At 34.9% G+C, this 13597-nt stretch overlaps 1 protein-coding gene across 1 annotated transcript in view; it reads left to right on the forward strand.

The window, feature by feature from the left end:
• LOC107512506 (multiple epidermal growth factor-like domains protein 6) overlaps nucleotides 1-13597 on the forward strand; it is a 495076-nt gene that overhangs the window by 453210 nt on the left and 28269 nt on the right.

The following is a 13597-nucleotide window of genomic DNA, read 5'->3' on the forward strand; positions in this document are numbered from 1 at the left end:
GCAGAATATTTCCAAGGTGGTTTCCATGCCTACTTATATGGAACATCTCTGGCTTTGTATAAATGTGAAATTCCAGATGTAGAAAAATAGAATGGTAAGCAACCATTAGATGTACTGGAATATCACTATTTCTATCAATTTAGTGGTGTGCGCGCTCTCTCTCTCTCTCTCTCTCTCTCTCTCTCTCTTTCTCTCTTTCTCTCTCGTATTTGTTTTTGGTTATCCACACTTGAAGCCTTAGAATGGAAGTTTTTAAATTCACATGTTAGCCTTCCTGGCATGGAAATTTTGTTGAACTTTGGCTGGTGCTAATTGAAGAAACAGACCCTTCTTTTTTGCCTCCTACTCCAACCATTTAAGAATCAGTGTGACTTTATCTCAATAATTTATTTCGAGATCTCTAAAGGTTTTATTGTTCTATGTAATTTTCATTTTAAGTTATTAACTAACATTATGAAATAAAGATAAAACGAGGCAGAATTGTTGTTATTAGCTTGCAGTTTATAAACTTGAAAATATGGCATTGCTAGAAAGGAAAATACATATGAATAAGGAAAAATGAGTGAGTTACATACATGAGTAATGTATGTGGGATGAATTCCTGAGGGTGAATGTTGTTATAAAAATATAACAATTTAATAAAAATATATTTATACAAACCAAAAAAGAGATTTGTGTAGATCAACTTGAATTTATTTCTGCCTTGTGCTATAAATTTCTGTATTGAAAATGTGATTTTAGATTATAAAACTTCAGCTGTGCAGTAATTTCTTATCAGTTGTAAAAAATAACATTTGGACTGAATATTTTTAAATTGTCATATATTCTCTATAACAGATATTGTGCACAAAATTCTCCATGCTGTATGTTAGAGACACAGCATGCTCCATGTTAAGTTGACAGAGGGTCAAATGCTTTTCGATGTGATTAGGGAAACTATTTTTAAAATATTAAAATTTTCCCAGTGATTGAAAACTTTATGTCTAGAAGCCTAGAAAAGAGTCAGTCATTTACCAGGCACTGGAATAGTACACAGAAACAGGAACTATAAAAGGGGGGGAGGGAGGGAGGGAGGGAGGAAGAGAGAAAGCTGACTTATTATATTCCATTTTAGCTTGTCTAGATGGACTTTTGAGAGTTGAATTGTCACCAAGTGTGTTCCGTTGTCAGTCTGTCTCAGGGACATCCAGATGTCTCCCTGGCTGGGTTGGAGCCAAAGGCAACAATTGAGGTGAACAGAGCAGTTCATCCCTGCACCCCAACCTTGTGCATGGGACATCACACTTGTACCTTTTACATCTTTTTTTTTTCCAGTAGATTTCTGCAGCTTAAAATAAATAAAACTCTGTTTAATGAACATACACACAAATATGGGTGGTCGTTACCCTCTATTCTAGAGTTGACTTGCAAAAGTATCTACTTTTTAAATGTTATTTTTAAATTGTTATTTTGGGAAGGGAACTATCTATTTCCAATCCTCGAAGTTGATATCAACTCAATTTCATAACACAAACACTGCTGATCAGCTCAATTAATTCAAAAGGGGAAAAAATCAGACCAATTAATATAAGCAAAATAACCAGATGAGTAACTGAATTTTTCATGTTTCAACTAGCACTTTTGACAGCAGGTTGACAAGTCACAGTAAGAGGTGTATGACAGCATTAGTATCCTTAGGTGTGTATGTATCCTGCCAGCATCCTCAGGTGCACATGTATGCCACTTTCTATTAAGTTGCTTTTTCCAGAGACTCAAACAAATGGTCATATATTTCTAAATAACTAGTTTGTGTCAATGTATAAAACTTTCAGATTTCACAAGAACTTACACTGTTTTAAACTATTAAAAGGAGAAATGTCTCTAGTGTTTCTTGAATGTATCATATTTTTTGGAAACACTGAATTACAGAAGATTCTGGGAGAGCTTATTTGCTGTTTGTGCAAAAAAGTGCTTTTTTTTTTAAACGATTTTCAAAAAGGTATTATTCTGCAAAATCAGTACTTTTATGGAGATACTAAGACAATACTATTGGACTGTCACAAATTTCCGGTCTAATACAGAAAATTCTCACCCTCCTAGATATGAAGCAAAACGTAAATAATAAATACAACTTTCCAAAATATTAGGATCAAGGATCAGGGTTATCTCATCAATAGTAGACATTTTTAAAAATTTAATTTTAATTTAGTTTGGTTTTAGAAACTGGATTTTATGAGCAGTTTAAAAAATATACACAATTTACTTTTCACCTCTAGTTTCTAGTTAAAATGCTGGAAAAAGTAGAGGTGGTGTCATATACCAAGAGCAGCGATGATCTGTTATTATTTAAACTTCCAAGTCTTCCTTTTCCTCAATCGTGAATCCACAGGGCCTCAATTCAGTTCAACTAACATTTAATAAAATTGTAGTTTAACTCACACATGATGAGATTTAACATGCTCATACAATTCTTACTTGATGATCATGTTGGGCCTGGCCGTAGCTCTCTCCTGACCCCACTACACCTACTTCATTTACCAAAACTATTTGTCTTTTCCTGAACAAATTCTTTCCATTTGTCTCCCTGTAGCAGCCTTTTTATCCACACTCTCCCCCATCCCCTTATCTTGCTCCAAATTTTGCAAATATGTCTATTAAAACAATATGATCCACTAATATGATTTGGTTGCAGCAAAGAAATTAAGACATTAATTGGAGAGTTCTCCTTTTCTTGTCTCACTCATAATCTTAGAAAATTTCACTCCCAAGAACTATGCAGTTAACAAGCTCTCAGAATGACTGTTTAGTCACCAAACTATTCGAAACCATGGCAAAGTTTGTTCTTCCATATTTTATTAAACTCAATTAAGTAATGGGGTCTTTTGTCATCAGTCTCAACTTCATCTTCCAAGGAAAAACCACTGCACTTTATAGTTCATAAGATGCCAACCATTCATTTCTTTGTGGTGTTGAAGGGAATTTGATTTATATCTTGCTCTAGTTAAGATGCCCATGTCTTCAAGCATTTCGACTCAGAGTTAGAAGCTAAGGTCAAGTTAACAATGGTACTCTGTCTCCCTGTTTGCAAACAATGAATCACCATTTGGGTTTTAAGACCATGGTAAGCTTTGAGTTGGCAGCTTAGTTCAAAGGTTGTCAGCAAAATGTATGAACGTGGCCTGCATCTGGAACCTCTGATCGTAGATGTCAAAAATTTTCTAACAAGGCCACCAATATAGTCATGAATAATTGGGAAGAAGGAGGAGTGGTTAAAGAAGCATTAGTCCCATGCCCTATTTAGACTGGATTGATTTGATCTAGACTTAATAATATTAAAAGCTCTTCTAGTCATTCCCAGGGCACAAATGAAAATGCTTTTAAATTATTAAGAAAGAATGTGACTTATTCAGGACAATATGTAAGGAGAGAGTGATAAAATGAAGTAGTTCATTTCAATCCTTTACTTTGGACCAAGTAAACTACCATTAGGAAAAGAAAGAGCTTCACGGAGAGTTGCAATATTTTATTACTTATTGAATTGGAGTTTGTTTTGGAGAGTTGGCAGTTCAAGTAGCTGAGGTTGAGATGAACAATTCATAAAACTTAGGGACCAGGTTCTTTCAAGCATCTTGTTGTTCTTACTCTTAAGAAATTTGGACAAAGTGGTGACAAATAAAAAAGAAAACATCTGATTAACTTTGAATTTTTTCTAAATAAACTCAGTGCCTGCCACATGGTAAGCATTGAATTAATATTTGCAAATTGAGTAAATAAAGCATTAGCTAATGTTTATTAATGAGTATTATACCTTTTTAAAAAAATATTGGTGTTAAGAAATGCATGGTTTTCACAAGACATGACCTAAAAGCAATGAAGTTATGGTTTGAACTGACAAGAATCTGCTTATTCTAGTATATTATTTGATTTCAAGGTAACATTAATTGCTTTACTTGTGTTTCTATTTTTGCTTCTTTGTTTCTCTATAGTGATAAAGGGGGAATAATATGTAAGATGCCAAATAGATTTCTGTTTGTCAGATTGGGATTTGAACTGACCTCTGATACAGAAGTTTCCTTAGCATATGTGAATACCATTTGTTGATGTTCATCAACCTTAATGTTGATATGAAGAAAGTTTTCATTACAAATTCATTACACCCAAAATTAACACTCTAGGATGATAGTTAAAAACGAATTGCCTTGCTTCCAGTAGCAAATCTGTTCTGGATTCTATAAGCTTTATTTTGAATATACATTTAAAGGTTTATTAACACACTTGAGCAGAAGCACGAACACTGGAATTTTTGGATTTCGCAGTTTCGTGCTTACTATGAAAGCATCCTCTCTACCTGGTCCTTCCCTCTTTGTCAAATCACCTTATTCCTTATCATCCAGTCTGTGAGTTCTGAGTCGATAATGCTGATAGCTTTCATTAGTATTCCAAAGGAGGATTTTTTGCATCAAGTATAATTGGTGCCATCCACTAAATCAGTAGATTGAAAATGGATGTCATTTTTCTGTATACTACTCCTATCTTTTCTTTAAATTCTATGGATCTTGAAAAAAACCCGATTGATGTCATAGCTTCCCAAATGTGATTTCTAATTGTTTCATAAATGAGCAGAAAGATTTTAGGATCTAATCTTACTTATTAGTTACTATGATTTCAAATATAGTATAGCCAATTTATTATGCATTAATAATAAAGTAGAATGTACCAGGTCTCCATCATGAGAAGTGTTTTACTAGTTATTTTCATAATAAAAATTATTTGAAATTTAAAACAAATGGAGCTATGAAAATGACTAAATCCAATATAGCCCTCAAAGAGGGGGTGACTTTCCCAGAGTAAATGAGTAAGAACTGATATCTCCCAATGATCAGTGTATACCTGTTCTCACTGTACCATCCTGATTCTATGAAATGAGGTAAGGACATGTATCATAGGTCCTTTCATAAGACCCATAAACCAGTAAGGTAAGTTCATACCCCCTTGTTAGTGCAGTAACTCCTGGAAAGAAGTATAAGGTAATGTTTAAAAAAATGATGTTGGGTCATCAGTGCTGACTCTGGCTGTGCATGCTTTGGGAAAATAACTTCACATTCGTTTTCTAATCTTCCTTTGTAAAATAAAAAGTAATAATTTTTTTCTCACGGGTTTGTTTTGGTTATCAGATAATACAGTATAGGGCTTAGAACAGGTCTGACACATAGTAGGTACTCAGAAAATGTCAGCTCTTAAATTATGATCCTTTCCTCAGATCCCAGACAGTCTTTTCTTGTATCTACTATTTAGTCATTTTCTTATTTCTGCAATCTTCTGTTCCTCTCCCTACTTCAGTTCCTGCATTCTGAACATTTACTGGAGGTTAGATTCTCTTAATCAAAGTTTTAACCGTACTATTATGTTCACCTTTTAGTAGTTACACAAAACACAAGAAGATTGAAAAACAGACATGAATAAATTAACCCTATCAGAATAAGTGCATTTTTTTCTGTGAATATTAATATAGTATATCGTCATGAAATTGAAATGTTAAAGTTCTAGAATTGTGACTTATTGTTTGGCTTTTATGGGGAGCACTAAGAGGAAATGTTGCTAGATATTTATTAGTACTCTCCACGTGGAGGATGACATCCACTAAGTTCTACATAAAGAAAATCAGCCATCATCAATGCTCTTGTGAGACACCATAATAACAATGGTATATAAGATGTTCAAAAGAGAGCATCATCATTTTGACTTCAAAACTGAAATGCTTCAAACATTGTCTTAGGGACTATGCTGTATATGAGCATTTACTCAAAAAGTAAGCCTAAAAGAAATGAACTGGGTGGAACTTGCTTTCAGAACCTATTCCAGCCCCATTGTCTTAAGATCATTGCTCTTTTCTGATCCACATGCTTATGCGACTTTCCAATCTTGAGTATCCACATTCTGTAGTTCTTGCAATGTCACTGCTCTTGCGGCCAGCACTCTCCAGCCAGTGTTCTGATCACCAAGGTAAGCTGGACAAGCCTGTTATTAAAAACAACAAATAATGAAAGAAATATTTAGAAACAGAGCCTTTCCTCTGTCATTTGCTACGATTTATTCCATCCCCCAAAAAATATCTTAGTACAACTCCTTATCTCCATTTTTCTCAAAATCTCCAGTTCAGATTCATATTGTCTCTTGCTAGGATGCCTGCAATAACCCCCAACTGGGCTCCCATCTTCTAATCCAATATGTACACTATAACTCTGATTATAATATTTCTATGGCAACCGGCAAACACCCGATTAAGGCTTCAGTGAGATGTTAAAAATGCTTCATTTTTAAGGACCAACACAACTCTTCAACATCATACTTGTTCCTAAACTCTGACCTCTAGCCATAAAGCAAATGTGTCTGTCATTTTCAATAAAAGACTTCATTTATTCGTTCTCCTCCTTCTGAGTGATGAATTTCTATTCACTCTTCTAGGTCTAGTTCTAATGCCACTTCTTTGAGGACACCCTGGTTCCCTCCTGATAAGGTTAACTTTCTTTAGCATGACTTAGACTTTTTTACATGTCTCTATTAGTGGCAATTGTTAGATTGTTCTATATTCATTTTTCACATGTCTTCCTGAATCAGTCTGTTAGATTCTTGAAAACAGACCCTAGTCTTATTCAATTTTATACCATCAGTGCCAAGCATAGAACCCTGTGAATAAACACACCATAGAGGGAGCCAGTGGTCTGTTTTTGTGTGGAATCAGCCTTTTACACAGTTGAATATATTGGACTAGAGAAGCTTTTCTTCCTTTTTTCTTTCCTTCATCAAACGTATATTGAGCGCCTTGTGTGTTCCCAGTTCTATGTGAGATGTCAAGCACATTGGAAATAATAAAACATTGCCTTTGTCCTAGAGGTGCTCTCAACTTTAATATAAATGAAAAACAATAAAGTAATAATATAATTTGGGTACCAATAGGTTAATAGGAACCCCCTTCATGTTTAAATTGGATTTTCTCTGTTGGATATCTTACCTGTAAATTGAAAATGTTGGTCTAGATGACTGAGGTCCAGCATTTGAAATAAGTACATTTGAAATGATCACCTCCACATTGTGCCCTGACACTTTAGCATGTGTAATAGTTATTGGTAGAATCTCCTCATAGTATCTTAGTAGCTCCAGGTGAATGGAAGCAGACATGAAGCATGACTTGAGGGTAATGTCATTGATCTGAGAGTTAGGACCCCGGATTCTAGTTTTAGCTCTGCTACTGATTAGCTATGACCTTGGGCAAATGATTCAGCCTATTGGATATCTTATCTGTAAATAGAGGATGTTGGTTGGTCTAGATTCTAGATCAATGGTTCTCAATCAGGAGTTCACAGAATTTAAGTAATATATATATATATATATTTAGTTCTCGCTGAAGAGTCACTGAGTTAGAATCGAATCTCCCAGGATGAGGCCAGGCTATGTGTATTTAGCAAAAAAACTTACTGATGATTCTAAGAGGCTCTGACCTGAGCTATATCTGCTCTAGATGATATCTCAATATCTGAGGTCTCTGGAGGCCCCCACCCTGACTGAGACATGCAGACTCTAGGCTTACTATAGTCTTTATCCTTTAATAGGCTGTGAGAACCAGGAACATTGTTTCATGAAACAATCAGATCAGTAGCTGACATCATAGGTCTTCCTGAAAGAGAGGAAAGAGATGCAGAACAAAGATAAGACAAAAAAAAAAAAAAATACTTGTGGGATGCTGATAATCACAGCCAGCCCCAAGGCTATTCGCAGCTTCTTGAACTTTAAGATGGACCCAGGAATTCTGATGCCCTGACTCCCATATATCTATTCTCAGACTGAGGCACAAAGATCTGTGTGAGCTAATGCATCGACCAATGAAAAATGAACAATTAAAACAATGAAGTTGTCAGTTCTTTTACCTGATTGCAGATAAATAACCTGCCTGTCAGGCTGGCTGCTCTGCTGAACCATTAGTTTAATACAAAGACATTCCGAGGAATGGGTGGATGACAGCTGATCTATCACTAGGCTTTTGATAAAGACCTGAGTGAAATATACTTTCATAAACCACCAAAGGTCAACCCCAATTTGTGAAAAGCAAAGTGTTAGATGAAATTTGAATACATCTCTCTGCCCATCATGAAAACTATAGGCTTTGTTTGTTTGTTTGTTTGTTTGTTTTAACTAGTAGGAAGGTAGGTACTTGTGATGATCTAAAATATTTCTCTGCTTATGCTTATTTAGGTTGTCAGGGACACTGCAGCTGTAGATGGCCTCGGAGGTTGTAACTGTCACAGTGGAGACACTGGAATCTTTTGACTCCTCAATGTATCTTCTTGCCAGGCTAGACAGGGTCTTTACACAAGAAGTTTCTCTATGTAGCTCAAACGCAAAGACAGTCATGGATTTCCAAACAAAAAGTCAATTCATTGCATTTTCTTGTATTTATGACTTGAATTCTATATGCCATCTCATAAAATGTTTGCCAGCCAGATATATTGGTCAGGGAAAATAATTACATAAGACAGTAGTAAGACAATTAAAGTCAAATTCATATTTTCTAGTTGATGCTTCATTTATCTTTAAACCTTAGTGGGAAAAGTAAAGTTATGAAGCACCTTTCAGAAGTCACCTTGAAGAAGATAATTCTTATTTCTTAGAAATAAAAAGAAACATTAGAAAATTTACCCTATAGTAAAACTAGGCGAGGGGCAGTGTTTATGAGATGCTCGGTGCTTGTCTTTCAAACTGACTGTCTCAGCTTGAATCTAGGCAAAACTGACTCCTTGTTTTAATAAAAATAAATAAAACACCTGAGAAGCCAACAAATCAAAAATACAATTTTCCCTTTCCAAAATCCAGGTGTATCTTCATGGTCAGAGTGATATAATCCTACCTAAATCAAAAATAGTCACTGTCAATCTATTTTTATTTTTGAGTACATCTACTAGTTAAAGTAAAATGTAGCTTTCGTATGGAGTGGCAGCAGAAATCTACACAGAAACCACATAACAAGGTCATTTTGTTTCCCAGAATGATTTCAACTAGGAAGAAGCATCAACTTATTACTTTAAACTGGTTTGACCAGTCCTTCTAGAGGCCTGAATGGCTAATCAGTAAACAAAGTGAACAAGAAATTTTCGGTATAAAACTTTCCAGGCCAATTTTCCTACCTAATAAGTTATACGATGGCTTTGTTGTCCAGCTTTGTAATCCCTTCACAGTTATATAATATTAATGCGCCTCCCACTTCTTAAGAAGCAGCCTTGAGAGAGTGGGGAAAAAGTTCAGAGCTCATCTTGAGGGCGCTGTGGTTCTGTTTCTAGTTTTGCCAGTTATTATCTATCATTTTGGCAAGTGGTTCAATACTTACTTATCTTATTATGTGCACAATAACGCCTGCTTAAAGGAGACTTTATGCATAAAAGCAAACACTGTGTTATGGAGAGGAGCTCCTAATGCTGTTCTTTTCCAAATGGGGAAGTAATGTTAAATAAAGCACTAAGAAGAGCAAGTAGTCCATGATCTAGAGACTCCCAGTATGATCTGCAGTCAGTTCTTCATTTCACTGAACTTTAGCTATGTGAGGTCTCATCTTCCTAAATATCACTATAGATGTATTTGGGGACCCAAGCTGCTTCCCAGGTTCTTATCGGGTCCCACCCTTCTCCCAAGAATTCCAAGTCCTTCTCAATGTGATTAAAACTTGTCCTTTAGATGCATTAATACTAAAAATTATTTTTTTAAATGGTAATGGTTTTTCCATATAATTTTTATATCATATAGTTTTTAAATCTGACATTTGCATTTATTTCTATAAAGTCTGTGAGTGAGGCTATTATTAAGAACATGAACCTATATGATAACATGGTCTCTAAGAGATAAATCAGAAGCTACTTGAAACATTTGGTAGCACAGAGATTATGGTAGGCAGAATAATGAACCCTCAAAGATGTCCAAGTCCTAATTTCTGGAATCTGTGACTGTGTTGTCTTACAAAGCAAAAGGGACTTTGCTGAAGTGATTTAGTTAAGGATATAAGGATGGGGAGATTTGCCTGTATTACCTGGGTGGGCCGAATGTAATCACAAATGTTCTTATACAAGGGAAACAGGCGATCAGAGAAGCAAGAGAAAGCTAAGCTGCCAGCTTGGAAGATGGAGAAAGGGGCCACAAGCCAAGGAATATATGTGGCTTTTCGAAGCTGGAAAAGGCAAGGATGTTGGTTCTCCTCTACCTTAGGTTTCTGGAAAGAATACGAACCTGCCAACACCTTGAGTTTAGACTTCTGACCTCCAGAACCGTGACGTAATAAATTTGTATTGTTTTAGTCACTAAATTTGTGATAATCTGTTACAACTTCCATAGAAAACTAATGCAGAAACATTTATAATAATGGAAGCCTGACTATTGTCTAATATACATACATACCATTGCCAACAGATTTTTTAGGAATCATATCTATAACTCATTTGTACCTGGGTCTTTCCCTCTGAAATTTTTTCCTTCTCCCTATCATTTTTATCCCTCCCTACCAATTCCCCCCCCCCTACCATTTTTCCATTCCCTTCTGCTTCTCACTATGTATACTTCTTCTAGTGTTTCAGATCTCAATTAGTCATCTCCTCAAAAAGAACTTCTGAAACTAAACACCCCCATCCCACTCCTGCCAGTCTAAATTGGGCTCCCTGATATTTTTCTGTCATAGTACCCTGATAACATTTTAAAATTAGATATTAATTTGAATGGTTGTTTTATTTGTTTATCTGTTTTATTTGTTTATCTCCCCACTATTGCAAGTTTTGTGAGTACGAGAATCATATTTGGGTTTGCTCACTATTGTGAACAAAACATAGGTATCCAAGAAATATTTCTTGGCTCAATGAGAACATTCCAGAATTCTGCATGTCTTGTAAGATGGGCTAAGTCATGCCCTATAATGAGGTCCATCTGGAAGCATGAGGCAATAAACTAACACGCCACCTTCTCTTTCAGAGGACATGAGGCAGGCTTTGCATTCTTTCATTTCCTCTGAAGTCTTAGTCAACATAATTATTATTTATCCAGCTGACAGTTGATGGATGTTTTTCATGATGCATATGTTAATCTAAGAAATATTACAATATTTCCTAAAAATTCTGTTCGCATAACATTTGGAATGCTTTTTATTGCTTTAATTTTTATTTTCGTTTTATTGTTTTGCAATATAAATTGTAAATTTCTTCAATAATTTTTAACCATCCATTTGAGAACTGACTTTAAGAGCTTTAGGAGGTCATGGGTAAATTATTTGTATCTTTTGCAAATTTGATTCCTCTGGGGTTTAAGAATCAAAGTCAAAAATGTGCCTCAGCTCTTCTTGGGATAAAGTAGTAAACATCTGTGAATGGTTTTATGAAGCCTCAAAATATTGAACAATTAATGAGAATATGGATAAATTTTATTTACATGTGTTTCAGAAACTTTGTCATGTCCTTTAAATGTCTTTTGTGGGTTTTTTTTTAGAAATATTTCTTTTTCTGCTAACAGATACAGGTAAAAATGGACTTTAAGCATTAATTTTTTCCATAATCATTCTGAATGTTTTTATAATATTTGCCCTTATATAGCACCTTTATTAAATGATTGATTCATTTTAAATATAAGTATTTCAATAGAAAGGAAATGGATTCTATTAAAGCACTCACTATGAGATTACTATATGTTACTATGTCCACTAGGCTGTTCCTCATAACAATCTACAAGATAGATTTTATTAATCCCATGGTACAAAAAAAGGAAATTGAGGGTCTTAGAGCTTAAATAACTTGTTTAAAGCCAGAGATAAGGTCAATGGCAGTGCTGTGCTACCTGATCCAAAGTCCACGCTGTTTCCTCTAGATCACACAACCTTTAATGGATACTTGCAGGCCAACACAGTATTCATGATGGCTCTCTCAAAGCAGACCAGTTCAAATGGTCTTCCCTCAAAGACCTATGCCAGTACGCCCCATGCCTCAAGATGGAAAATGGCTGAATAGATTGGGATACCGGAATTTATAACACAAACCCTATTGTGTTCAGTATAGCCATTTTGATTTCTCAATGTTATTAATATCCATAAAGTACAATGTTTTCTGACCATATTTACTGTGGGAAGATCACACTTTATGCTGACATAACCCTGTGGCAAAAACAAACAAACAAACAAACAAACAAACAAACAAACAAACAGGTCTTCCTAATTATAGAAGGAATTTGATGGAAGAATTTGTAATAACTGCAGCTCTTGGCTTCTAAAGTTATCAGAAGCCTCTAATAAAACATATTTCAATGTTTCTGGAGCTTCTTTCATCACACTATAATGTAGGCGATACCTTCATGTGTTTACTGACAATGAAGTGAAGGAAGTAAGAATATCACACACATCCACTCTCAGTCACCTCCGAAATGCCAGAATCAGTTATTCTTGCTTAGCAACTTTTTCAGGCAGTAAAGCCAAATATGCTTTTTGGCGTACCTGGCAAGTTCAAGGTAAATGCTTCATAGATATGTATTTGAACAATCAGTAATTCTCAGATAAAATAATGTGTACACCAACAGCAGAGTACATAAAAAGCTGTTCAGAAACTGAGTCAGATTCCACCTAATGCTCTTTTATTTGTACATACCCAGTCAAAAGGAAAAATAAAACCCTCTTTTTAGATTTTTACCTGTGTTTCATTAGCCTTTTTTTAAAAAAAAAAATACTAAGCAAGCAACCAATGGCCCTTAGAATTTCTACCATTGCTACCATTTTTTACTTAGGATGAAATATTCTTAAAAATAGTGGATGCTAAGAAAACAAATCACAATATAGCTACATAGTTAACAAAAAATCATGGATACGGTGAATAAGACAGTCAATAACTTCTCCTATGTGAGGTCGTTTAAAACAGGTTGATGCTTTCATGATGCCAAAATCCTTAGGTGATAAAATAAAAAAGCTAATCCAGAAATTATTTTTTAGTTTTAGGTCTTCAAGATATATAATAACCAACTTGTTGGACTTTTTTTTTTTTTTTTTTTTTTTTTACTGAATTTGTTTGAATTGTCTCTAGACACAACCATGAAACTCAACATGTCTACTTGTAAGCTGAAAAATACCTGGAAAGTCTTTTTATTTTCTTAACAAAATGGCATGATATTATTTAGAAGTTGGAGCAAAAGCTTTTAACTGCTCGGCCTGTAAAAGGAAACAGCACAACTCAGCAGAGCAGCTGACAAGTGACACAAATACAGTACATGCTAATGTGCAGAGAGAAACAACCTTGAGAATTTAAACCGGCTGCACCAGAAAAAATATCTTTATCCAGATATGTGGTCCCTCATGAATTATACTATTATTTTAGTTGATTTTACCTGACATCACCCTATGATTTTCTTCAGTGACAAGAAAATTGCAGCAAGCCCTTGACAGTCGGTCACAAATTGACTGAACAAAACAAAATCAAAGAGTGAAGTAATCCCCAAGTAAATTTAATGAAACCTAAATCCCAAAGGGCAGCACACTTCTGTAGGCAATGGTCTTATTTAATAAATTTTTCCCTGCTTTCACTTTTAGAGCTATATTTACACAGACAAATTTAATTCA

The sequence above is a fragment of the Rousettus aegyptiacus genome, unplaced genomic scaffold (assembly GCF_014176215.1).
Source record: "Rousettus aegyptiacus isolate mRouAeg1 unplaced genomic scaffold, mRouAeg1.p scaffold_m13_p_4, whole genome shotgun sequence".
NCBI lineage: Eukaryota > Metazoa > Chordata > Mammalia > Chiroptera > Pteropodidae > Rousettus > Rousettus aegyptiacus.